The following is a 26,402-nucleotide window of genomic DNA, read 5'->3' on the forward strand; positions in this document are numbered from 1 at the left end:
TCTAGTCAAGCCTTTTGCCATTTTTAAAAAAATGGGTTGCTTGTCTTTTTCTTCAATTGCAGGATTTCTTTATATATTCTGGGTATTACACCCATATCAGATTTATGACTTCCAAATATTTTCTCACATTCTGTAGGCTGTGTTTCCATTTTCTTAATATTTCTTAATTTTGGACTCAGATGTGATCTTTGTTCACAAGTCTCTCCTATCACTTTTACCAGGTCTGTGGTTGGTGCTGGGGTTTAGTGTATACTCAGGGGACCTGAATCTCTGGACTGTCCATGTGATAGCCAGGCACTGAGCCTCAACAGACCTGCAAATCCTACCCTCTGGTTTATTGGACCTACCCCAGCCAGCTAACAGGGAGGTGAAGAAGGTCAATCACCACACCAGGGAGCCAAGAGTGCCTACAACTGCAAGCAAGAGAATTGCATCCAGCATCCCTATGGAATCTAAGCCCCCTCTCAATACAGAGGTGGAGTGGACATAACCATCCAGGGTCTACAGAATGGAGTAGAGTATTGATTAGAGTGGACTTACTGATATTCTATTCTGGAACTATTGTGATTAGTAATGGAAGTAAATGTAGCATTGTGATGAAGAAAGTGGCCATGGTAGCTGCTGAGGGTAGGGAGTGGGAAGAAGAGAAGTGATGTGGGGGCATTTTCAGGACTTGGAGCTGTCCTGGGTGGTACTGCAGGGACAGTTACTGGATATTGTATGTCCTCCTTGGACTGGGGGAGAGTGTAAACTATAATGTGGACCATTGACCACGTAGTGCAGCAGTGCTCAGAGATGTAGTCACCAAGTGCAATGAATGTCCCACGATGATTGGGGAGGTTGTTGTTATGGGAGGAGTGGGGTGAGGGGGGTGGGGGGTATATGGGGACCTCATTTTTTAAAATGTAACATTAAAAAAATAAAGACAAAGAAATAAAAAAAATAAAGTCAAGGTAAAATGAAAATTAAAAAAAGATAATTTTAGAATCATTCTGTGAATATGAAGATGGAAACAATACTTAAATTGGATTTTTGGTTGTCAGTTAATACCATCATGAAATAGTTTAAAATTCTTTTTGAGGAGGGGAAGAAAAAGAAAAACAAAAGAGACAGTTATGGTAGCACCATCATCATATCCTCATTTTTATGTTAGCTACTATAGTGTGTTCTTGAAGTCAACAGGTCCAAACAGCCTCCTCTGGTTTTGTAAGCACCCAACTCAGCATATTAAATATATTTCTGCAAGAAAAAAAAGCCTTTTTCCCAGCTAGATACATATAAATATAATATATATGAATGTCAGAATTTTGTGTTAAAAAGTAAAGACTCAGGCTGTCAATGTGTAGGGCACAAAAGTGTGAGCTGTCTGAAAGCAAAATACTGAAAAATCATAGCTTGTCAGTAAAGGCAGTTTTTGCTTTGCATGATTCCAACAAGACTGAACTTCAGATAAAACTGTAAGTTAAAATATACCAGGTTCCCCACCAGATTTAAATTTCAGTTACAGCAGTATATTGACTATGAAGTTTAACTGCAAAAAAACAGAAACTTTGTTGTTACCTTTCTCTGCCTACCAATCACTTCGTACAAAACAGATACACAAGATGATCAGTGACTAATCACTTCTTTCAAAGTCTGTAGATTATTGGTCATTGTGTATGTTTTTCAATTCACATATGGACAGCAAAATGTGTAGCTGGGTTGCTTACTTTTCTCCAGTGATAAACCCATGTGACATTTTACAAAATGATTAACTGAAAGAGAGACTTAGCCAGCAAAGACGAAAATGCAGCATAGAAACACAAAATGATAATGCTGGAAGTGAAATTCAAATAGAGCATATGGAGTTGTTAAAAATATTTGGGAATGTTGACATTGCCACCATTCAAGAGACTCTAGATATGCAGCCAGAAAAATTTAGCAAAGGTAAACTTATCAACATAAATGAGGAAAGTAGTTATGATGAAAAGATGTCCCTGAAGAAGTAATCTGGCAAAAAATCCTCAAGGAATTCTTAGATATTTCATTTTATTCCAAGTGCAAAGGATAAATTATTGAAAGCTGATCCAAACTTAGTGAGAATCCTGACAATTCACCAAGGCATAGAAAAGATGCTCACTCTGAATTTTAAGTTATATGATAAGAAGGAAGTACTGTGAAAACTCTTGACATGATTTTAAAAAAGAAATAAAATCCTTTAATTCTCAATGTCTCTCATATTTTATATTACTGTGTACTAAATAAATATAGTTTGACTATTTTTTCACTTCTCTATACATTTATAACTGGCACAGACTTTAGTGTTTTTTTTTTAATATAGTTTTCAATTTTTAAAAAAAGCTACTTTAGATTACATACTACATAAAAAATATAGGGGATTCCCATATGCCGTGCTCCCAACTCTTACCACATTTTCTCACATTAACAACAATCTTCATTAGTGTGGGACATTTGTTACAATTGGTGAACGTTGTTTGTATTTTGGAAAATTTCTTAAAGGTCTTGGAACAATCATAATTTTTCCTAGTGGTTATTAAGGTCATTTTGCACAGTTTCAGCACACACAGTCATTTTTAAGGTTCTATACTACTGTGCACAGAGAGTAATGCCTGTACTTGTAACTTCAGATGCCAAACACAGAGACTGCCAGTCATGGCCCGTGAGAAAGGAATAGTCTCACGTGAAGATGTGATCCTGTTTCCCTTCAGGCTTTCTGATGCAACTCTTTGCACAAAGGATGGACACCTAATCCTAGAGAATTCAATTCTGAGGTATCCCTATTGCAGGGACTTAGGACCTACAGACCTATTCAAAGAAATTATTTGGTACAATATTTTGGGAATTTGAGTTGATACACAAGGACAGAACAAGCATTTTAAAATAATGGTTGGTGGAAAAATGGTAAGTAAAAAGTAAAAGATGGAGCATATATTATTTTCACATAATGGCTTGTACAAAAAATTGTTTCAGTATTATTTGTTTCCTTTTAAGGCACTTTGGAGGGAGGTTCCAGAGGAGGTGGGTGGAGGGGTCTAGTCTTGGAAAGGAGATATACATCTTTCTTTAAGGATTATACGTGAGTACAATGATATATGGAGATAGATATATAATTCTGGAAGTTATGGGGATTTCATACCCTATGGAAGCTATTTTTTGGTGAAATAGAAGGCAAGATTATTTGTTGAGGTGGAGGTGTGAAGAAAATACCAAATGTTTGGAATGTCTTCCATGAAAATAAGAAAGAAAGCTTAGGAGATAAAAGTAAAAAGATCCTTGAGCTGTGTTAAGAGAACAAATGAGACTGGAAATCATAAATCTACAATAATGGCAAGCAACATGGTTACGTAATTAGCTCAGGAGCTGAAAGCGAACAGCAGGATGGGTGTAGTGAAGGCAGACGGTAGGAAAAAACAAGGGCAGTGGTGAGAACACTTAAAATAATCAACCACAAGGCCCAGGTGGGTGAGGAAGAAAGTGAAGCCTTGAGCGGACTGACCAACTGTGAGAGAACTGTCTCCTTGCAGTAGAGTTCTAGTTTGTAAGAGCTGTTTAAATTATTAATTTAAATGACATCATAAAATTTTCTTATGGTTATAGTAAGTATATTCCAGGAAAAAAATTCCTCAAAGAAAAAGAAATGAATAGTTAAAGAAAAGAAGACTTTTTTGGACCGAGTTCAGTATAGTGAAAGCAGAGCCATAAATAAAAAAAATACCATGAATATTTTCTTTTGTTTGGGTTTTAGTGTCCTTTTTTCCTTGCTTTGGTAATCATTCCTTAAAATCCATTACAATGTCACTGGAATCATATTATTCTAAGTTACTTTATGATCATTCAAATATACAGCTGGACAAAAATAAAGCTACATTCTACTTACCTGTATAACCAGTTTCACTAGTCAATTAAACCAAACAATTGCCTTGTCTTTGTTTTCACAGAACTGACCTTAGATGAATAAACTGAACTGACAAGTTGCTTTGTGTTTCAAAGTGCAGAATACTCCCTGTGTGTGCCTGGGGAAACTAGGGGATAGTGTGGGGGAGGGGAGGGAAGGTGGTAGAAAAGACTAAGAACATTTACAAGGTGTAGTTAATTGAGATCTAGAATGAGTTATGTTTAAAACTTACCAGATCTAATTTTAGTGCATATGAAACATCTCACTGCAGCAGTCATGAGTCTTGATTATTTTAGTTCATTTTTTTTCATGGCAGTGATTATATATAAGTTTTAATTAAGAGTCAAAGCCTTACTTTCAAAAAATATCTTTAACAAACAACCTATAACTTCCTTCCTCCCTGGGTAATGAAAACTAATATAGATCTCTCAATTCCAAAAATCTATTACTACCTCTCAGGGAAAAAAACACTTCTCTCAATGAAATGTAATTCAAAATTACCTTCTATTTGTGAAGTAAATAAATGTAATTTAACAGAATTTAATTCCTCCAATACGGGTTTTTATTTGGTTTTGTTTTGTTTTTGAGGTACTGGGGTACAGAGATTGGTCCCAGGGCCTTGAACGTAGGAAGTTGGCGTTCACCACTGGAGTCACACTGGCTTACCTGAGTTGGTTTTTACATTTGATTTTTGCTTGTTGTTTTTTAGGAGGTATCAGGAATGGAACTCAGGACCTCCCATGTGGGAAGCAAGCACTCAACTGCTTGAGCCGTATCTGCTCCCCTCCAATACGGTTTTAAAAGTCTTTCTGTAACTGTAATAACTAGTTTTCAAAAAGTTTCACAATCACTCACTTTGCTTATTGTTAGTAATCTTTTCCTTATAGGAAAGCCTTAGTAATTAGTGACTCAATAATCATCTTTGCAATAAATGACTCAGGACTAAATACATGACACATTTTAAAGAATTGTTATTCTTCATGTTTCAATAAACTGCACATATGATACAAAGAAAAGCAACATCTGATTAAAAGAAAATTAAATAATTTGATTCAAATACCACTTTAACCTACTCATAGATGCTAATCTAAAAACATGTTTCCTTTTAACATTTTAAAAACTTATAAAGGTGATTACATTTTCTTTTAGTGTTTTTCCTAAATGTGGAAATAATTAGCTTATACAATTCAATCAATTCATATGCCAGCCTTAGCACTGAAACAGCATCCTAGAGAAATTGTTGTGACAGGTATTACTGGACTGCTGGATTGCAGAGAGATCCAGGGGGTCTAGGAGAGAGCTGGGAGAGAGAAGATTAAGGTGGTGGAATGACACTTGGAGTTTTGGGGCAGCTATTTACCAACATTTTTCAAGTATTTTATTATTTCAAGAACCAGAGCCAGGGAAATGGATGTAGCTCAAGAAGTTGGGCACCCACCTACCACACAGGAGGCACTGGGTTTGGTTCTTTGTGCCTTCTAAAGAAGACGAGCAAGACAGTGAGCTGATGCGAGAGGCTGGCATGGTGAGATGATGCAATGAGATGATGTAGTGAAGAGACACAAAGAGTAAACAGAATGAGAGACATAACAAGCAGAGTGCGGATGTGGCTCAAGCCACTGGGTGCCTCCCTCCAAGATGGGAGGTCCCAGGTTTGGTTCCTGGTGCCTCCTAAAAAGAAGATGAGCCATAATGAACAGAGAGCAGACAGTGAGCGCAAACAACAAGGTGGGGAGGAGAAATAATAAATAAAGTAAATCTCTCAAAAAAAAAAAAAAAAAAAAAAAAAGGAACCAGAGCCCAGGGAAAAAGGGAGCAAAGAAGAAAGTAGTTGATCCATTTCCATTTTCTAAGAATGATTGGTATGATAAGAAAGCACAGCAATGTTTAATACGAGAAATATTGGGAAAACACTAGTTACAAGGACTTAAGGAACCAAAATTGCATCTGATGGCCTTAAAGGTTATGTTTTTAAAGTAAGCCTTGCTGATCTGCAGAATGATGAAGTTGCATTTAGAAAATTCAAACTAATTACTGAAAATTCAAACTAATTACAAACTAATGTGGAGGGAAAAAACTGCCTAACCAACTTCCATGGCAGGGATCTCACCCACGATAAAAGGTGCTCCATGGTTAAAAATGCAGACCATGGTGAGTGGGTATAGTTCAGTGGCTGAACATCTGCTTCATACGTACAAGGTCTTCATAAAAAAATAAATAAATGACCATGGTTGAAGCATATGTTGATGTCAAAACTACCAATGGCTATTTGCTTTGTCTGTTCTTTTTTTGGTTTTTCTAAAAAATGCAACAATTAGATTTGGAAGATTTCTTATGCCCAGAACCAAGAGGTTCACCAAATCTGGAAGACGAAGGAAATCACAACCTGAGAGGTGCAGACAAATGACTTGAAAGAAGTGGTTAATACATGTATTCCAGACAATATTGGTAAAGACATAGAAAATGTTTGCCAATCTATCTATCCTCTCCATGATGTTAGAAAAGTAAAAATGCTGAATAAGCCTAAATTTGAATTGAGAAAACTCATGGAGCTTCATGGTGGAGGTAGTAGTTCTGGAAAAGCAATTGGAGGGAAGCGGACTTGGTCCAATGGATAGGGCGTCCGTCTACCACATTGGAGGTCCGCAGTTCAATCCCTGGGCCTCCTTGACCCGTGTGGAGCTGGCCATGAGCAGTGCTGATGCGTGCAAGGAGTGCCATGCCACGCAGGGGAGTCCCCTGCGTAGGGGAGTCCCATGCGCAAGGAGTGTGCCCTGTTAAGGAGAGCCACCCAGGGCGAAAGAAAGTGCAGCCTGCTCAGGAGTGGTGCCACACGCATGGAGAGATGACGCAGCAAGATGACACAACAAAAAGAGACACAGATTCCTGTGCCACTGACAACAACAGCAGTGGACAAAGAAAAACACGCAGCAAATGGATGACACAGAGAACAGACAACTGGGGTGGGAGGGGAGAGAAATAAATAAAAATAAATCTTAAAAAAAAAAAAAGAAAAGCAATTGGAGATGAGACAGAAGCTAAAGTCAAATGAGTTTATGGATATAAGCCACCAGTCCAATAAGCTGTTTAAAATTTAGTTCTTTAGCAAAAGACTTGAAAAGACAGTTGTCCAAAGAAGAAATATAAGTGACAAAGAAACACATGAAAAAACATTCAGCATCACTAGTGATTAGGGAAATGCAAATCAAAACTACGATGAGATATCATTTTGCATCTATTAGATGGGTCACTGTTAAAAAGTCAGAAAACTGTAAATATCGGAGAGGATGTAGAGAGATAGGAACACTTATTCACTGTTGGTAGAATGTAGAATGGTACAGCCACCGTGGAGGACTGCTTGGCAGTTCCTAAGGAAGTTGAATACAGTCTTGCTATGTGACCCAGCAATGTCTTCACTAGGTATATATCCAGAAGTACTGAGAGCAGTGACACGAACAGACATCTGTACACCAATGTTCATAGTGGCATTATTCAGGATTGTGAAAAGATGAAAACAACCCAGGTCCATCAAGTAATGCATGGACAACCAAATTGTTATACACAATGGAATATTATGCGGCAGTTAAGAAGATATGAAATGGTGGAGCATATGACAAATGGATGAACCTGGAGGACATTATGTTGAGTGAAGCAAGCCAGACAAAAAAGGACAAATACTGTATGATTATGCTCTTATGAACTAAATATATTGTGTAAACTCATGGAATTAATAATTAGACTATAGGTCACCAGAAAATAGAATGAGGGTAAAGAATGGAAAGCTGATGGTTAATTTGTGTAGAATTGGTTAAAAGGTTGTTTGTAAATCTTTGGAAATGAATGGAAATGGTGGCAGCACATCATGGTTTGTGACTAGCAGAGTTATTATATGGGTCTAACAGTGATTGAAAGGGAAAGTCTAAGGACATGTATATTACTAGAAGGAAAACTAAAAAATGTAACATGGGACTGTATAACATATATTGCCATTTCCCATGTAAGTTTATATTTAACTGAATAATGAAATTGCTCTAAAAATGATTAAAGTAATGAATGCACAGCTATGTAATTATATTGAATACCATTGATTGTATTCAAGTTGTATACTCAACTTTGGATAGATCTATGCTTTATGAATATGTATCAATAACACTGACTTGTAAAACATTATATATACATTAAAATGACAATTTTTGCAATGGGTTACTGGTTAAAAAGGTCTATGCATTTATTATTGAATATGTTAATGAAATTAAAACACATAAACAGCTAATTTTTAAGGAAGTATAATTAAAATATAATAATTTCACACACACAAAAGAAGTAATGACCCTCTATTGAAAAAAAATTCAGCCCTTTAGAAGTGACAAATGAAACAACTTATTTAAGGGAAAAGAAAAAAAAAAAATCCAGAGCTCAGTGTATGCTGGTAGATTATTAGCCCTGCTTCTGAAGGTCCTGAGATTCTCAAAGTCTGGTACAGGTAATAAAGAGAAATTCATGATAGTAGGAATGTTAAAGTATTCGAGAGTGATCAGCATGGAAGTGATGGTTGAAGTAAATGAGTAGCTAGAGCTATAAAGCATACTTTTTTCAAAGCATAACCCTATATCACTTTTATTAGAGTTGCAAGGCAAGCTTGTTAACAAAGCTGATACCTGGATTTCATTCTAGAGCTTCTTAATCACAATCTCCAAAAGTAGGGTCTAGAAATCTACATTTTAAACAAGAACCTTAGGTGATTGATATACTTACCAGCATTTGAGAATCACTGCTGAGGGCAAAGGGCAGACAGTTGAAGGACATTTAAGGTTAGAAGAAGATGACACCAACTAAGAAGACTAAAAGGTTGGGACTTGGAGTTGTCGTAAATGAAACTGCAGGGACAGATGCTGGACATTATATATCCTGCCATAACCCACTGAATGTACTGGGGGAGAGTGTAAACTATAATGTAAACGATTATCCCTGTGGTGCAGCAATGCTCCAAAATGTATTCACCAAATGCAATGAATGTGCCACAATGATGAAAGAGGTTGTAGATGTGGGAGGAGTGGGGATGGGATGGGGTGTGGGGTATATGGGAACCTCATATTTTTTAACATTTTTTGTTACCTATGTATCTTCAAAAAAATACAAAAAAAAAAAAAAAAAAAAAAAGACTAAAGGGCCATCTGAGTTACAGGACAAAGGCCAGGGAGAAGAGTGTCAAGAAGCAAAGAGAACTATATATAACATCATACCATAGATAGATCAAGTAAGACTGGGACTGAGAAGGGACCACTGGCAATTAAAAGCTCATTAGTGAAGAATGAGGAAGCTGATGACGGAAGACAGCAGAAGGAATTAAACCTAAAGAGAGGGGTCTACTTTTGAAAGGAGAGAGGATATATGCAAATACATAAATATATTGGAGTGTGAGACTTAGGAGGGGAAAAGTGAAGCTACTGGGGGGGGGGGGGGGATGGACGGACAGACAAAAAAGCCCTCAGGCGAAAGGGATTTATGGAAAAGAAGTTTAAATTACCTCAGTATAATAAGGAAAGGAAATGAGATGATGAGATAGATGGCTGGGAGAAGTAATGGTTATATGTAAGGAAGATAATGGGAAATAGGATACCCAGAAAAAAACAAACAAAAACCAAACAAGTAAACATACAAAAATAACTGGCCAACAGGAATGAGGGCCTTGTTGATATTTAAGAACATTAATTTGTAATGCTCCCAAGCAGCAAAAGTAACAGATTTCCACAAGAATTTTTTCAGCACATTAGCAGAAAAACAAAGATTTTCTCTTTTTCTCTTTCTCCTTCCTTTCATTTAATATTTATACAGTAACTACCAGATTGTAAAATACTAAGCTAAAGGCAGGGATTGTCAAGAAAAGCATGATGGATGAATTTGGCAACAAAGTAATCTAGAGTGCTGGTGCCTACAATACTAAAATCGTTGGTAACATCCAAAGCTGGGTAAGAAGATAAGTGAAAAAAGGAGGGGCTTGACAAATTGGAAAAATGTGAAGAGTTTACGACACTGGGACTCGTAATGAGGTCAAATAAACACAGATTTAATGGGAATGAAAGGACTGAGAATGTTGGAAGGACGGGAAATTAGTGTTAGAGTACAGAATTTTCAAGTTCAAGTGTGTACAATTTCTTTTGCCCTCAAAGCTATTCCTAAGAAATTCATTTTAATGTGTTTCAGTTGCATAACAATGACACTGGGGATGGTGGTGCAGATTTGCAATAGTTCTTAAATGAAAAAATTAGTAGTCACTCAAGAGTTACCTAAGCATAACCAGGTAGGTAAAACGTTTAAACAATTACCTTATATTCTGGAGTATAAACAGAATATAATTTACAAATATAGATACTGTTCTACACTGCTTCAGTAGTGGTAGCTGCATTGTCTTTTTAAAAAAAGATTTATTTATTTATTCCCCCTTGCGGCTTGTTTTTTGCTGTCTGTTCTCTGTGTCCATTTGCTGTGCATTTTTTCTGTGGCTGCTTGTCTCCCTTTGTTGTGTCATCTTGCTGTGTCAGCTCTCTGTGGTGCATGGGCTGTCAGCTCCGGCCATCAGCTCTCCGTGGTGCATGGGCCAGCCTGTCTTCACAAGGAGGCCCTGGGACGTGAATCCAGGGCCTCCCATATGGTAGATGGGAGCCCAACTGATTGAGCCACAGCCGCTTCTCTGCATTTTGTCTTAAGAGTGTGTATGTACACATACACATAATCTGTTTGTATATATTCCTATAATCTAGTATTTGAATCTATACCAGCATGGCTTAAAGAAAAAATTCTACAGAATTGTCCTTGATTCATGTACTTAAATTTTTTCCAGAATGAACCACCACAAAGATGTTTTGGTTTAAGTACTAGGCATGGTTAGACACAGGGCTGCTACTACAATGAAAGTGAACATTTTGCCAATGTAACAAATTTAGCCATTCATATGGTAGATAAACATTTAGTTCATCATTATGAAAATAAATTATTATCTAAATCATCTCATATCAGAACATAAAAAAAGTAAGAGACAGAGTGACAACAGTTAATAATTTATACATGTTAAAAGCAATTTTTGGGGAAAGCAGATTTGGTTCAACTGATAGGGTGTCTGCCTACCACATGGGAGGTCCAGGGTTCAAACCAGGGGCCTCCTGATCCATGTGGTGAGCTGGCCCATGTGCAGTGCTGATGTGCGCAAGGAGTGCTGTGCCACGCAGGGGTGTCCCCCATGTATAGGAGCCCCACATGCAAGGAGTGTGCCCCGTAAGGAGAGCTGCCCCATGCAAAAAAAACACAGCCTGCCCAGGAGTGGTGCCACACACATGGAGAGCTGATGCAGCAAGGTGATGCAACAAAAAGAGACAAAGATTCCTGGTGCCGCTGACAAGAATACAAGCAGACAAAGAAGAACACACAGTGAATGGACACAGAGAGGAGACAACTGGGGGCAGGGAGGAAGGGGAAAGAAATAAAAAATAAAAAGAAATTAAAAAAAGGCAATTTTTGGTACTGTGTTGTTTTTTTTAGGTTCCAGGGGCCAGGGATTGAACCCAGACCTTGTATGTGGGAAGCAGGTACTCAACCACTGAGTCACATTGACTCCCATTATTTTGTTTTTGCTTTTTTTAGGCAGCACCAGAAACCAAACCAGGGACCTGCCATGAGATGCAGGCACTCAATTGCATGAGCCACATCAGCACCCCTAGTACTGTGTTTTGATATATTGCTTTGTTCTGACAGTCTCTTCACTTAATTAAAAGTCTTCTTCTTGAAATTTTACTCTTTGACACCAATTTAATCAATCCCATATACCTAGTTACATTACAATTTGTACATCTACAAACTTTTTGAGAATTTTTACCTCACAATGTGAGATGCACTGTATGTTAATAACACTCATAAGCACACAGACTCACAGATAAAACTAAATCTTTCCCAAATTCTTTAATGTTACGTTCTATTTACTACCTATATCAAGAAGTTAAAATTTTTCTCCAGAAAAAGTCACTTTCCAGTTGGTATTTTCCTCCTAATGACATAACTAACTTTAAGGACCATCAAATAGCACGCATGACAAAAGGTGGTCAGACATCTTTAAAGAAAACGAGCCACTGACATCTTCCTCCTCTCCCTTCCTTTCCTTGTCTCTTTTCTGTCTATGCTTCTAGACTCCATTCCCTGTCTTGTCTTTCTTTGCCTGTTTTTAAAAAGTTTCTTTAGGTAGTACTATGTGCGAAGCATTATTTTATGCTTTACAGGTATTAACTCATTTAATTTTTATAGTTCAGTACTAATATTAACCTCATGTAATAGATAAAGAAACTACGACAAACACGTTAAGTAACATACCCAATTCCTAGACCAAGTGAGTGGCAAAGCTAGTATTCGAACATAGGAAATTTAGCCCCAGAGTCCATGATCTTTATCATGATTTTCTATTCCCTCTAAAATAACTAATATATATAAGCATTATGAGCCAGGCACCATTATACGTCCTTTATATATATAGTAATTCACTTATACCTCATAAAACCTTTTGAAGTAGGTAATATTTTACAAATGAGGAAATTGAGGCACGAAAGGTTAAATAACTTACCTAAGTTTCACAACTAGTAAATGCCAGAAATGAGATTTGAAATCAGTGAGTCTGGCTCTAGAGTCAGGTGCTTAGTCAATATTCTTATTCCTTCTTAATAACAAAGAAAGTAGTATTATGTAAGGACAGCTCAAAATATGAAGAGATAATCTCTCTGCCACACAAAGATAGAGAATGTGGACTAAAGGCACACATATACATAGAAACAATTAACAAATGTGGCCAATTATCCACGAAGCAATATGTTTCACAGCCATTCTCACACCAAGCTATAATTATCTAATTATGTTTACTTGGGTGCCTATGTTCTTGTTGGACATACAGGCTCTTATGACCCCCCTTCCCTTGCTGCTTTGGTCACCTTGAAGTCATGTAAGAAAAACAGTACTCATTCTGTGCATTCTGCAGGCAGTATAAGTTAGTTGCTAGCTCCTTTGCCACTTTATTTCCTTCATATAGTTTACTGGGTTCTAAAAGAGTGCATAATTTACTTTACAAACTTTTTCTTTTTCCCTACTAGACTATAAATCTCAAATGGCAGGGATTAGAATTCAAAAATTATCTCCAGAACCCAGAATAATGTGTGGTACATAGGAAGCATTCAATATGTACTTGTTGAAAGACTGAATTGATATGAGTGCTGCCTAATCTTAACAAACGTGATTTAATGTATTTTATTTTTTATGCTGAATTAAATGGCACATGAGATCCTGGAGTAAAACATTTTATGAATAACATTACTTTTTATAAACTACCCTAACATAAGTCTTTTCTGTATAGAAAGCCACAAGGAGGGACATTTATTTGGGGAAAATATGGTTGTTATAATGAGAAATCTTGCTGTTTACTAGAGTAACTCAAGAATATGTTCATGTAACTAAGTAATAAAAATATTAACACGTGTATGAGGCATTCAAAAAACTTGATAAAGTTTAAAACAAGATTTATTTTTTAAAAAGAATCACAATGGAATTACAGGAGTATCTTTTTGTAAAGAGAGGCCTATATAAATGAAAATAATGGTATTTCTGGAGTCGCAGTTACACATACATTGTAAATGATACGTACTTTAACCAATGGCAAGAAACCATAGTAAATTTGTTCAAGGTTGTTCAAGGAGGCAGAAAGTGGGCAGGACAAAATATGGGAAAATATAATAACTGCTTCAGTGGCATAGTGTATTAATTTAAAATAATAATAGAAATTGGATTAGAATTGTTTTTATAGATGGTAGACATATACAAACAAGAAGAGTGATAGATTTTTATACAACAGTTATACCTGATGACTCCATGCTACTCTAACATGTTATACTAGTTTGTTGTTGTCTTTTAATCTTTCCTTTCTTCTCAATCTCTAAGATGATTTCTTGAGAAGACTTCTATAGGAAGAAAATGCATTACATATTGATCCAGAGGAGAATTAAAAAAAAAAAAAAGAGAAAAAGAAACAGCAGAATAGCAACGAATAGAATATATCATAGTTAAGGGTATTCACTGTGTTGTCAAAATGGTTTCAGATACACATACACATATCCATATCCATACATATATTTGTAAACATGCACACAAAAACATATATATACATAATATATATACATAAGTAGTGGTTGCCATGTAAGATGAATTTTGTACTGTGGGTCATAGTCAAAAAGTATGAAAGCCATTTATTTGTCCAGGTAGTAGTTATATTTTTTAATTATAAAAGACTAAATATACATTCAAACAAGTTCAAATGCAAATTAGTCTGTAGCAGTTTTATATTATTGATGAATTACAAAAAGAAATATTGAATTATGTTTGTAAACTGATATTTTCCTCTGGACATATTAGATTATATTGAATTCATAGGTTTACTTAAGTAATTATGTAAACCTCTTGTCCCAGTAGGGTGGCATGGCATGGCAAAGGATAGAGTTGAGGGTTCTTAATGTTGGAGTCTGATGCTGAAGCTGGAGCCCTGGGAAGCAAGGAACTCTGAACCCAGAGAGAAGGAAGACCCTGAAAGGGAAGAACCCAGGAAGCCTGAACCCTTGCAGACGTTGGCAGCTATCTTGCTCCAAAACGTGAAGATAGACGTTAGTAAAGGAAGTAACTTATGCTTTATGTCCTACTATATGTAAGCTCCTACCCCAAATAAATACCCTTTATAAAAACCAACTAATTTCTGGTATTTTGCATGAGCACCCCTTTGGCTAACTAATACATAGTCTTAGGTCAGTTTTGTAGGTAGTTTTCTCAGAGCTTGATCACTTGGTGAAAATTTTAGCTTAGAAGAGTATAGGTATAGCTATTACAGTATTCAATATATATGTTAACTATAGCCAACAATATATCCATCAGGAACCTAAGAGGAGACTAAGTAGGTTTAGCATCTGATTCACTTTTCTAATTCTTTGATTGTTCCCTGATATACGTGCCAAACTAATTAAAGCCCATTCAGAAGAGCTCCTTTCAAGCCTCAGGAAGTCTGGGAGAACTAACTAGCTTAGGGGTCTCACACATTGGACAGTAGTCTGAGCAAACCTCCCATAGTTTCATAAAGTAAGCATTCAAAAATAGCTTACTTTTATTTTTTTACTATTATTAAATATATGTGTTCATATAATAAATTTGATTTTAATAAAATATCTACTTATAACAAATTTGATTTTAATAAAATATCTACTTAAAATTTTAAATATTTGTTATTATGGCTGTTACATTAAATTTTAAACTACATTTTCATATCATATGCTAAAATTGCTTAACTTTCACTTTTCTGTACCCTGATTGAACTAATTAATTTCATGAGTAATTCATGTTCTCCAACTAGACTATTACAATTCTGGTTATTTAATTTGAAGTTTAAAAATATGCAGTTTTCCACATTTCCTCTAAAACAGTTTGTATGCAATTAGGTGCAATTTTGTATTTGATAAGAACAAACTGATTACTCTTCAGAACTGTGGTTTTAGTAACATGTACTTCATATAAATTATTTAAATTATCATTAGAAAATCTTACTATACTGTGGTAAAACATCCATTCTGGTAGTTCATTCTGAATTTCACCATGTAGGTGAAATAACCATCATTTACTAAAATTCTGGAATTACTCTTTTCTTTAAAAAATGTCAAGTTTAGGGAGAAAATATATACAGAAGGAAATGAGAAGGGACTCCAAAAGGCATGCTACAAAAAATCAAATAAAAATGAAAGTAGGATAGAGCTATTGTGACTAGCAATGGAAGAAATTGTATCACTGATGTGGAGACAGTGCCTGTGGTAGTTGCTGAGGGTAGGGAGAGGGAAGAAGAGATGTGATGTGGGGGCATTTTCTGGACTTGATAGTGCAGGGTCAGATGCTGGACATTGTATATCCTGCCATAACCCACTGAATGTATTGGGGGAGAGTGCAAACTACAATGTAAACAATTATCAATGCAGTGCAGCAGTGCTCCAAAATCTATTCACCAAAGGCAATGAATATCCCACAATGATAAAAGAGGTAGTTGATGTGGGAGGAGTGGGGGTGGGATATATGGGAACCTCTTATATTTTTCAATGTTACATTTTTGTGATCTATTTATCTTAAAAATATAATTAAAAATGCATTTATAAAGAAATGAAAGTAGGCAGTAATGGAAGAACTGAGGGACAAAAAAGGTATAAAACTTATAAACACTAAGTAGCAAAATGGTAGAAGAAAGTCCTGCATTATCAGTAGTGATTTTAAATGTAAACGATTAAACTCTCCAGTCAAAAGGCACAGACTGGTAGAAGTATAAAAAAGCATGACCCAACTATATTCTATTTATAAGAGATGAACCTTAAATTCAAAGACATAAGTAAGTTGAAAGTGAAAGGATAGAGAAAAATATACCATACAAGTAGTAACCAAAAGAGAGCTAGGATTATTGTATTAATATAAGATAAATAAAAAATTGTTACAAGGAATAAAGATGGTTCATTAGATACTGATAAATTCAATTTATCAGTCAATTCAACAAGAATATGTAACAATTTTAAATATATATGCACCTAACAGGAGAGCATGAAAATATCTGAAGCAAATTTGGACAGAACAGAAGAAAGAAAGAGATGGTTGTATATTAATACTGTAAGAGACTTTATCACTTTCAATAATGGCTGGAACACCTAGAAAGAAGATTTAATAAGGAAATAGAAGGCTTGACTGACATTCTATAGCAACAGACCTAACAGGCATATATAGAACACTTCATGCAACAGCAACAGTATACACATTATTCCCTAGTGCATATGAAGTACTCTCAAAGCTAGGTCATATCTTAGGTCACAAAAAAGTCTCAAAAACTTCAAAAGTATTGAAATCATACAATATATTTTCTCCAACCACAGTGGGATGAAGTTAGAAATCAGTAACAGAGGGGAAAATGGAAAATTCACAAATAGTGGAAATTAAATAACATAATTTAATTTCATATAAGGGGGAGGTGGACTTAGCCCAGTGGTTAGGGTGTCCGTCTACCACATGTGAGGTCCACAGTTCAAACCCTGGGCCTCCTAGACCCGTGTGGAGCTGGCCCATGCACAGTGCTGATATGCGCAAGGAGTGCCGCGCCACACAGGGGTGCCGCGCCACGCAGGGGTGCCCCCCGCGTAGGGGAGCCCCACCCGCAAGGAGTGTGCCCTGTAAGGAGAGCTGCCCAGCATGAAAGAAATTTCAGTCTGCCCAGGAATGGCACTGCACACACGGAGAGCTGATGCAGCAAGATGACATAACGAGAATGAGACACAGATTCCCGTGCCGCTCATAACAGAAGAACACGCAGCAAATGGACACAGAGAACAGACAACAAGGGCGGGGGGCGGGGGGGGAGAGAAATAAATAAAATAAATCTTTAAAAAAAATTTCATATAAGGGAAATTAATTTCATACAAGGGAAATTAAAAAATATGGTGATGTGAATGAAAATGAAAACACAACATACTAAAACTTACAGGATGTAGCAAAGACAGTGCCTGAGAGGGAAATTTTATAGCAACTCTAAGTGCTTAAATTAAAAGAAGAAAGATGGCAAATCAGATGTAACCTCAAAATAGGTGAACTAGAAAAAGACCAGCAAACTAAACCTAAAGCAAGCAGAAAGAAGGGAATAACAAAGATTAGAGCAGAAATAAATAATATAAAGAATAAAAAATAATCAACAAAATCAAGTTTTTTTCTCCAAAAATATCAATAAAATTGACAAATCTTTAGCTAGACGGGCAAAGAAAAAAAAGAAAGATGATATAAATTACTAAAACTACCTCGAAAAAGAATGAAGTTGAAGGACTCACACTTCTCAATTTTAAAACTTATTTCAAAGCCACAGTAATCAAAACAGAGCGATAATGGCACAAGGGCAGACATATAGACCAATGGAATAAGCCCTCACCTCATGGACAACTGATTTTTGATATGGGTGCCAAATTCACTCAATGGGGAATCAAAGGTCTCTTCAATATATGATGTTGGGAAAAGTAGACATCCATATGCAAGAGAATGAAGGTGGATTCCTACCTCACACCATGTACAAAAATGAACTCCAAATGGATCAAAGACCTAAATATAAGAATCAAACTATAAAACCTGTAAAAGAAAACATACAGGAAAATCTTCAGGACCTTGGGTTAGGTAATGGTTTCTTAGACTTTGTATCACAATCACGAGCAACAAAAGAAATAATAAACTTTTGTGCACTCTAGGACTTTATCATGAAAGCAAAAAGACAACCCATAGTGGAGGAGAAAATATTTGGAAACCACATATGTGATAAGGATTTAATATCCAGAATATATATAGAAATCCTACAACTGAACAATAAAAAGACAAACAACCCTATTAATGAAAAACAAGTGTTAGAGAGGATGTGGAGAAACAGGAACACTTGGGACAATGTTGGTGGGAATGTAAAATTGCATAGGAAGTCATTTGAAGTTCAGTATAGAATTATTGTATGACCCAGCATTCCCACTTCTAAGTATATACCCAAAAGAACTGAAAGCGGGAACTCAAACATACGTTTGCATACCAATGGTCATAGTGACATTATTTACAATTCTAAAAGATGGAAGCAGCCCAAGTGTCCATCAATTGAAGAATGGATAAAGAAAATGTGGTATATCTACACAATGGAATATTATTCAGTCATAAAAAGGAAGGCTTTTTTTTTAAAATTCAAGAAGTTACAAGTTTACAAAAATAACATGCATAAAATACAGAGTTGTGAACACGTTTTGTTAGTGTGGTACATTTGCTGCAATTCATGAAAGAACATTTTTATAATTTTATTATTAACTATAGTATATCATTTATAATAGTGTTCACTTCTTGTACAGTCCTGTTTATTTAAAAAAATTTTATTCTAGTAACAGAAATACAAGCTAAAATTTCCCCTTTTAACCATATTCAAATATATAATTCAGTGCTGTTAATTACGTTCACAATGTTGTGCTACCATCACAACCATCTGTTACTAAAACTTTTCCACAACTCAGAAACTCTGTACCAATTGTTAACTCCATATTCCTTACCTCCACCCCAGCCCTTTATAACCTATATTCAGTTTCTGACTATGAATTTGCATATTGTAATTATTACATACAACAAGTGAGATCATACAATATTTGTCTTTTTTTGTCTGGCTTTTTTTCTCTCAGCATATCTTCAAAGTTTATCTATGTTGTAGCATATATCAAAATTTCACATTCATCAACTATTTTATTTTGTGTATCATTCCAAAATATCTCTATGCTTAGTCCATAGGTATGTCTGTGAATGTGTGTGTGTATATACATATACACACACACATATATATGCATATACTTTATCAGGCAATTACATTTTGAATAATAAAGCATATTGCTAGAAGTAAACTATGTTTATTACACATATTTTGACAAATAGGCTTTATCAGTTATTTCATAATCTTTATAAACCTACCTAAGTTTGACAGATGGGCTAGGATTGATAATCTAATAAATTAATTTTACTTTACCTTTATTATGAGTGCATTAGTCCTCCAAAGGAGTGCCGATGCCAAGTATCAGAAATCTGTTGGCTTTTATAAAGGGTATTTATTTGGGGGTAAAAGCTTACAGTACTAATGTTGTGGGAAGTCCAACTCAAGGTACCATAAGAGGTACTTTCTCACCAAAGTCAGCTGCCACGTATTGAAGCAAGATGGCAGGCGACCTCTACTAGGTTTCAGCCTTCCACTCTGGGCTTTCTTTACTCTTGAGGCTCTGTGGGCCTAGCTTTTTTCCTAATCTCAGTTGCAGGCGGGCATAGGGCTAGAATCTCAGGGCTTCCTATATCAGTCTCGGTTCTCTTCCCAAAGCCAGTTGTAAACTATCAGGTAAATGGTTCATCTTTCCCCGGGGCTTTAGTGGTTTGAATCTTCTCCTTTCTGTCACATGGCAGGATCAAAAAACATCAACGCTCTCTCCTCTGTGTGTCTTCTTGTGTCTGCTTGTTCGTGTAAGTGTCTATCAGACCCACCAAGGGGGCGGGGACTCCACCTGAGTCACACCTTAATGATGCAGTTGAATCAAAAAAGCCCTAGTCGGTGGCGGACTTGGCCCAGTGGTTAGGGCGTCCGTCTACCACATGGGAGGTCCGCGGTTCAAACCCCGGGCCTCCTTGACCCGTGTGGAGCTGGCCCACTCGCAGTGCTGATGTGTGCAAGGAGTGCCCTGCCACGCAGGGGTGTCCCCCGCATAGGGGAGCCCCATGCGCAAGGAGTGCGCCCCATAAGGAGAGCCGCCCAGCATGAAAGAAAGTGCAGCCTGCCCAGGAATGGCGCCGCACACACAGAGAGCTGACACAACAAGATGACGCAACCAAAAGAAACACAGATTCCCGTGCCACTGACAACAACAGAAGCGGACAAAAGAAGACACAGCAAATAGACACAGAGAGCAGACAACCAGGGTGGGGGTGGGGGTGGGGGTGGAGGTGGGGGGGAGAGAAATAAATAATCTTAAAAAAAAAAAAAAAGCCCTAGTCTTTGAGAATGTAACCAAAGACACCTCAGTTGAATTTAATGCAATCAAAAGATATCAAATCCAGAGGAATAGGTTAGTTTACAAAGATAATCTTTCTCTTTTTTTGGGATTCATAAATAATTTCAGACTCCCACAATGAGTTAAGTACTGTGTTGGTCAGCAAATCTATGCCTTAAAAAAATTCTACGGATATTTTAAAAACTACAAAGTAATTAATGCAGGCTGGAATAAATTCAAACAATTTAAAATGTATAAAGTAAAAATTAGCAGTTTCTTGCTATTTTATTCCAAGTCTAAGATGTAAGTACTGTTCGATGATTAAGAGACTAACATGGATGATCCTGGAGGCTCATTTCCTATTCCATAGAAGAGTTGATTCTACCTACTGAGTTCTGGAGGCTCTGTCTTCTACTAGGTTACACAGTCACCTAGATGACTGCAGAAATATCATGCAGGAAATACAGAATTCTCATATACCCATCCCCATTATTAACATTTTGCCTTAGTGCAGTAGCTTTGTTACAACTGATGAAAGAATATTCCCCCCCCCTTAAGATTTTTGCTTGCTGTGTGCTTTCTGTGTCCATTTGCTGTGCATCCTTCTGTGTCTGTATTTATCTTTATTTTTATTTATTTACGCCCCCCCCTTGTGGCTTGCTTGCTGTGTGCTCTCTGTGTCCATTCACTGTGTGTTCTGCATTTTTGCTTGTCTCCCTTTTTTTTGTTGCGTCACCTTGCTGAGTCAGGTCTCCGTGGCGCTTGTGGGCTGGCGGCACTCCACAGAGTGCGGGAGAGCCTGCCTTCACAAGGAGGCCACGGGATGCGAATCTCCCATATGGTAGATGGGAGCCCAATTGATTGATTGAGCCACAGCTGCTTCCCGAAAGAGTATTATTTTAATTGCATTAACTATAGTCCATAGTTTATATTAGGGTTCACTGTTCGTGTTTATAATCCTATGGCTTTTTATTTTTTATTCTACTAACATATACAACTTAAATTTCCCCTTTTAACTACATTCAGATATAAAATTCCACTCCTAACTAACTTGGTGGTTCTTTAAGAATTAGGTGGGGGAGCCAGTGTAGCCCAGAGGTTGAGCACCAGCTTCCTACATATGAGGTCTGGCTTCAATCTCTGGCCCCACTACCTCAAAAAAAAAAAAAATTAGGTGGCATGCAAAAAAGCAAGCCAAGCCAATTTAGCGTTTCACTTTTATAACAACCTATATGAAACAATTGTTCTGAGGACACCAGACATCAAGTAATGAAGGACAGTTAATACCTGAGACACAGGAAACAAGATAAGATTTATGACTGCTGAGGTGCAGGGGATAGGAAATCAAGGCAGAGTCTGGCAAACTCCCTGAGTTGAAGAGTTACAGCTGGAAGTAGAAATCAAGGTGGCTGGAGTTCATATAATACAGCAGAGTATTGAAAAAAGCTGCAGAGATAAAACTCTGAAGATCTGCAGACAGTCCCCTTTGAGTACTCATCTGTGCACTGAACTGTGCATGTGTGTAAAGAAACTACTGGAGACTGGAGATGGAACTACACAAAATGTTAGAAGAATGATCTGTGAAGCTTACACAGGATCAGGTATGGTGCCTATTCACAGTAGCCAAAGCAGAAAAACCTCCCAATTCACAATGTGGAAATGGAGTATAGTACTTAAAAGGGTTATGTCTCAGTAGTGGAGGAAAAGTTAGATTTAAGATTAATACTTCTCTGCACAAAAGCTTGGAAAGCATCAACCTGTTTTCAACTACTGTAACCTTGTTCTAGCACAAAACTAACAAAAACCTAGAAGGCAAAAATATGTGGCACCAAAGGTAAAATTCACATTATTTGGTATCCAATCAAAGACTGTTAGGCATGCACAGAAGCAAAAAATATGACCCATAGTGAGAAAAATCAATTAATGGAAACTAAACAAGAAGAGACACAGTGATAGAATCAGTAGACAAAGGCATTAAAACAGCTATTGTAACAGTATTTCATATGTTCAAGAAAATAAAGGAAAAATTGAAAATGTTAAGTAGAGATCTGGAGGATTTAAAGAAAGACCCCAATTGAACTTGTAGAGATGAAAAATACACTGGATAAGAGTAACAGCAAAGTATACACTGGAGAAGACAGGTGAACTTGAAGACAGCACAAGATTAAGCAAAATGAAAGACAGAAGAAATATTAGGGAAAAAAAAGCTAATTAACAATTGTTCTGTTGTAAAGTAAGTTCAAGCAGCCTAATATATATCTAATTGTAGTCCTGAAGGAAAAAGAAAGACCAGGATAGAAAAGAATTATTTGAAGAAATAATGGCTCAAAATCTTCCAAATTTGAAAAACTCACATATCCAAGAAATTCAATGAAACCCAAGCACAAAAAACATGAAAACAATAGCAAGACACATGATAATAAAATAGCTTAAAACCAGGAAAAAAAAAAGGATAATCTTAAAAGCTGCCAAAGAAATAAGACATTACTTTATAAAGGAATAAAGATAAGGATAACAGCATATTTTCAGCAGAAACAATTAGAAAAGAGTGCAACACATCTTTCAGGTATTGAAAAAGGGAAAAAACTAAATCAATCTCCATGTTTTGTTTTGTTTTTTTAAAGATTTTTTATTTATTTCTCTTCCCTTCCCCATCCCCACTCCCAGTTGTTTGCTCTCTGTGTCCATTTACTGTGTGTTCTTCTGTGTCTGCTTGTATTCTTGCCAGTGGCACCCAGAATCTGTGTCTCTTTTTGTTGCATCATCTTGCTGTGCCAGCTCTCTGTGTGTACGGTGCCACTCCTGGGCAAACTGCACTTTTTTTCACGCTGGGTGGCTCTCCTTATGGGGCACACTCCTTGCGCGTGTGGCTTCCCTACATGGGGACACCCATGCACGGCAGGGCATTCCTTGTATTCTTGTCAGCAGCACCAGGACTCTGTGTCTCTTTTTGTTGCATCATCTTGCTGTGTGAGCTCTCCGTGTGTGCGGCACCATTCTTGGGCAGGCTGCACTTTTTTTCGCGCTGGGTGGCTCTCCTTATGGGGTGCACTCCTTGCGCGTGGGACTCCCCTACACAGGGACACCCCTGTGTGGCACGGCACTCCTTGTGTGCATCAGCACTGCATGTGGGCCAGGTCACCACACAGGTCAGGAGGCTCTGGATTTGAACCTTTGACCTCCCATGTCGTAGGCAGGCACCCTATCTGTTGTGCCAAATCTGCTTCCCGCCACTCTTATTTTGCTATTATTCTAACTTGAGCTCAAGTAATGAACAGCAGAGAACAGAACAAATCCTCTGTCATTTTAGTTAGCAAAATTAACATTTTTAGATGTTGGTGTGCCCAAAGTTGAGAGGGCTTCATAGGACTAGCATTGCTATGTAGGGCAATGCTTCCTCAGCTTCCAGAATCTTTATGCAAGAGTTGTGGAAGTTTCAGTAGATTTGTCATAGGGCCCAAGAAGTCTGTTTGTACAAAAATGTCTCTGGTATTTAAGGGGCCTTTGGGAGACGCTCTCAAGAGAAGAAGATGGTTTAAACTCATGGCTATTGGATCCAACCAAGAAAGTAGGAAAGCCCAGTTTAAAGAAAGAATGTTAAAAACATTCTCAGTAATTGCTGTGCTACAAGGTCACAAACTGGCATACTACATATTGAGATTTGTTTTATCATTTTTGTCCCACTTTTCTTTCCAGTGTATTTTGTGTTTATTTGTTTAAATGACTAAAAATTTGCTCAAAAATATACATAACTTACTGTTTGCCAGGGTGGTGGAGGGGATTGGCTGCAAAGGGCCCTGCTGGAACTTTCTGGGATGATGACTATATATTGAGATTTAGTGATGGTTCCAGGGCTATGTATTTGTCAAAACTCACCCCACAGTACTTTATTATACGTAAGTTATGTCTTAATGAACCTGACTTCTAAAAAGTTCCAAGGGGGATGGGAGGAAGCTATTAGAATTTCCATTGGGATAGCAATGTAAATCATTTTAGGTAGAACTGACATCTTGACAATATTTAGCTTTCCAATCCATGAACATGGACTGTCCTATTATATATTTAAATCTTCTTAGATTTCTTTTAGCAAAGTTTTGTAGTTTTCCATGTCTAAGTACTTTATATCCTTGGTTAAATTTATTCTCAGATAATAAAATTTCTTCTGTGTTCTTGTAAAAAAAAAAATGGATCAAGGACTTAAGAATAAGAGCTAAAACCATAAAACTCATGGAAGATAACATTGGGCAAATCTTCATGATCTGGGACTTAGCAATGGATTCTTAGATAGGACATCCAAAGCACAAGCAACAAATAAAATAATAAATACACTGGACTTCACTAGAATTAAAGACTTTTGTGTATCAAAGGACATTATCAAGAAAGTGAAAAATCAACCTACAGAATGGGAGAAAGAGTTGCAAACCATATATCTGATAAGAGCTTATATCCAGAATATATAGAGAACTTCTACAACTCATAAAAAAAGACAGACAACCCAATTTAAAAATGGGCAAAGGACTTGACATTTCTCCGAAGAGAAGATACAGATGACTTACCTCATGAAAAGATGCTCTGCATCATTAGTCATTAGGGAAATGTAAATCAACATCACAATGAGATATTACTTCACACCTAATAGGATGGCTAATTTAAAAAATGGAAAATAATAAATATTGGCAAGGATGTGGATAAACTGGAACTTTCATTCACTGTGGGTGGGAATGTAAAATGGTGCAATGCTGTGGAAAACAGTTTGGTAGTTGCTCGAAAGTTAAGAATGCAATTACCACATGACCAAGCAATTCCACTCATAGGCATATACCAAAAGAACTGAAACACAGGTATTCAAAGAAAATGTACATAATGAAGCGGATTTGGCTCAACTGATAGAGTGTCTGCCTACCATATGGGAGGTCCAGGGTTCAAACCCAGGGCCTCCTGACCTGTGTGGTAGGCTGGCCCATGCGCAGTGCTGACGTGTGCAAGAAGTGCTGTGCCACGCAGGGGTTCCCATGCATTGGGGAACCCCATGAATAAGGACTGTGCCCCGCAAGGAGCTGCCCCAAGTGAAAAAAGCACAGCCTGCCCAGAAGTGGCACCACACACACAGAGAGCTGACGCAGCAAGATGATGCAACAAAAAGAGACACAGATTTCTGGTGCCACTGACAAGAATGCAAGTGAACACAGAAGAATACACAGTGAATAGACACAGAAAGTAGACAACAGCAGAGGGTGGAGGGCAGGGGAGAGAAATAAATAAAAATAAACAGAAAAAAAAAACACCAAACCCAAAACAAAACAAAACAAACAAAGAAAATGTACACAAATATTCACAGCTGCACTATTCATAATAGCTAAAAGGTAGAAACAAATGTCCACCTACATACTACAGCATGGATAAATTATGCTAAGTGAAAGAAGCCTGACACAAGAGGCTACATATTCTATGATTCTATTTCTATGAAATATATAGAAAAGACAAATACAGAGAGATAGAAAGCAGATGACTAGTTGCCAGGAGAATGAAAAAAATGTTCTGGAACTAGACTGTGGTAATGTTATAAAACATTGTGAATATACTAAAAGCCACTAAAGGGAAACGGACTTGGCCCAGTGGTTAGGGCGTCCGTCTACCACATGGGAGGTCCGCAGTTCAAACCCCGGGCCTCCTTGACCCGTGTGCAGCTGGCCCATGCGCAGTGCTGATGTACGCAAGGAGTGCCGTGCCACACAGGGGTGTCCCCTGCGTAGGGGAGCCCCACGCACAATGTGTGCGCCCCGTAAGGAGAGCCGCCCAGCGCGAAAGAAAGTGCAGCCTTACTAAGAATGGTGCCACCCACACGGAGAGCTGACACAAGATGACGCAACAAAAAGAGACACAGATTCCCGTGC

General features: G+C 37.2%; 1 protein-coding gene and 1 pseudogene across 2 annotated transcripts in view; one reads left to right on the forward strand and one right to left on the reverse strand.

Annotated features, from left to right (window-relative positions):
- The window catches only part of PIBF1 (progesterone immunomodulatory binding factor 1), a 273,027-nt gene that overhangs the window by 57,870 nt on the left and 188,755 nt on the right, over positions 1–26,402 (reverse strand). The window lies entirely within an intron of this gene.
- LOC139436597 (small ribosomal subunit protein eS1 pseudogene) lies at positions 1,842–6,513 on the forward strand (annotated as a pseudogene).

The sequence above is a fragment of the Dasypus novemcinctus genome, chromosome 15, assembly GCF_030445035.2.
Source record: "Dasypus novemcinctus isolate mDasNov1 chromosome 15, mDasNov1.1.hap2, whole genome shotgun sequence".
Taxonomy (NCBI): domain Eukaryota; kingdom Metazoa; phylum Chordata; class Mammalia; order Cingulata; family Dasypodidae; genus Dasypus; species Dasypus novemcinctus.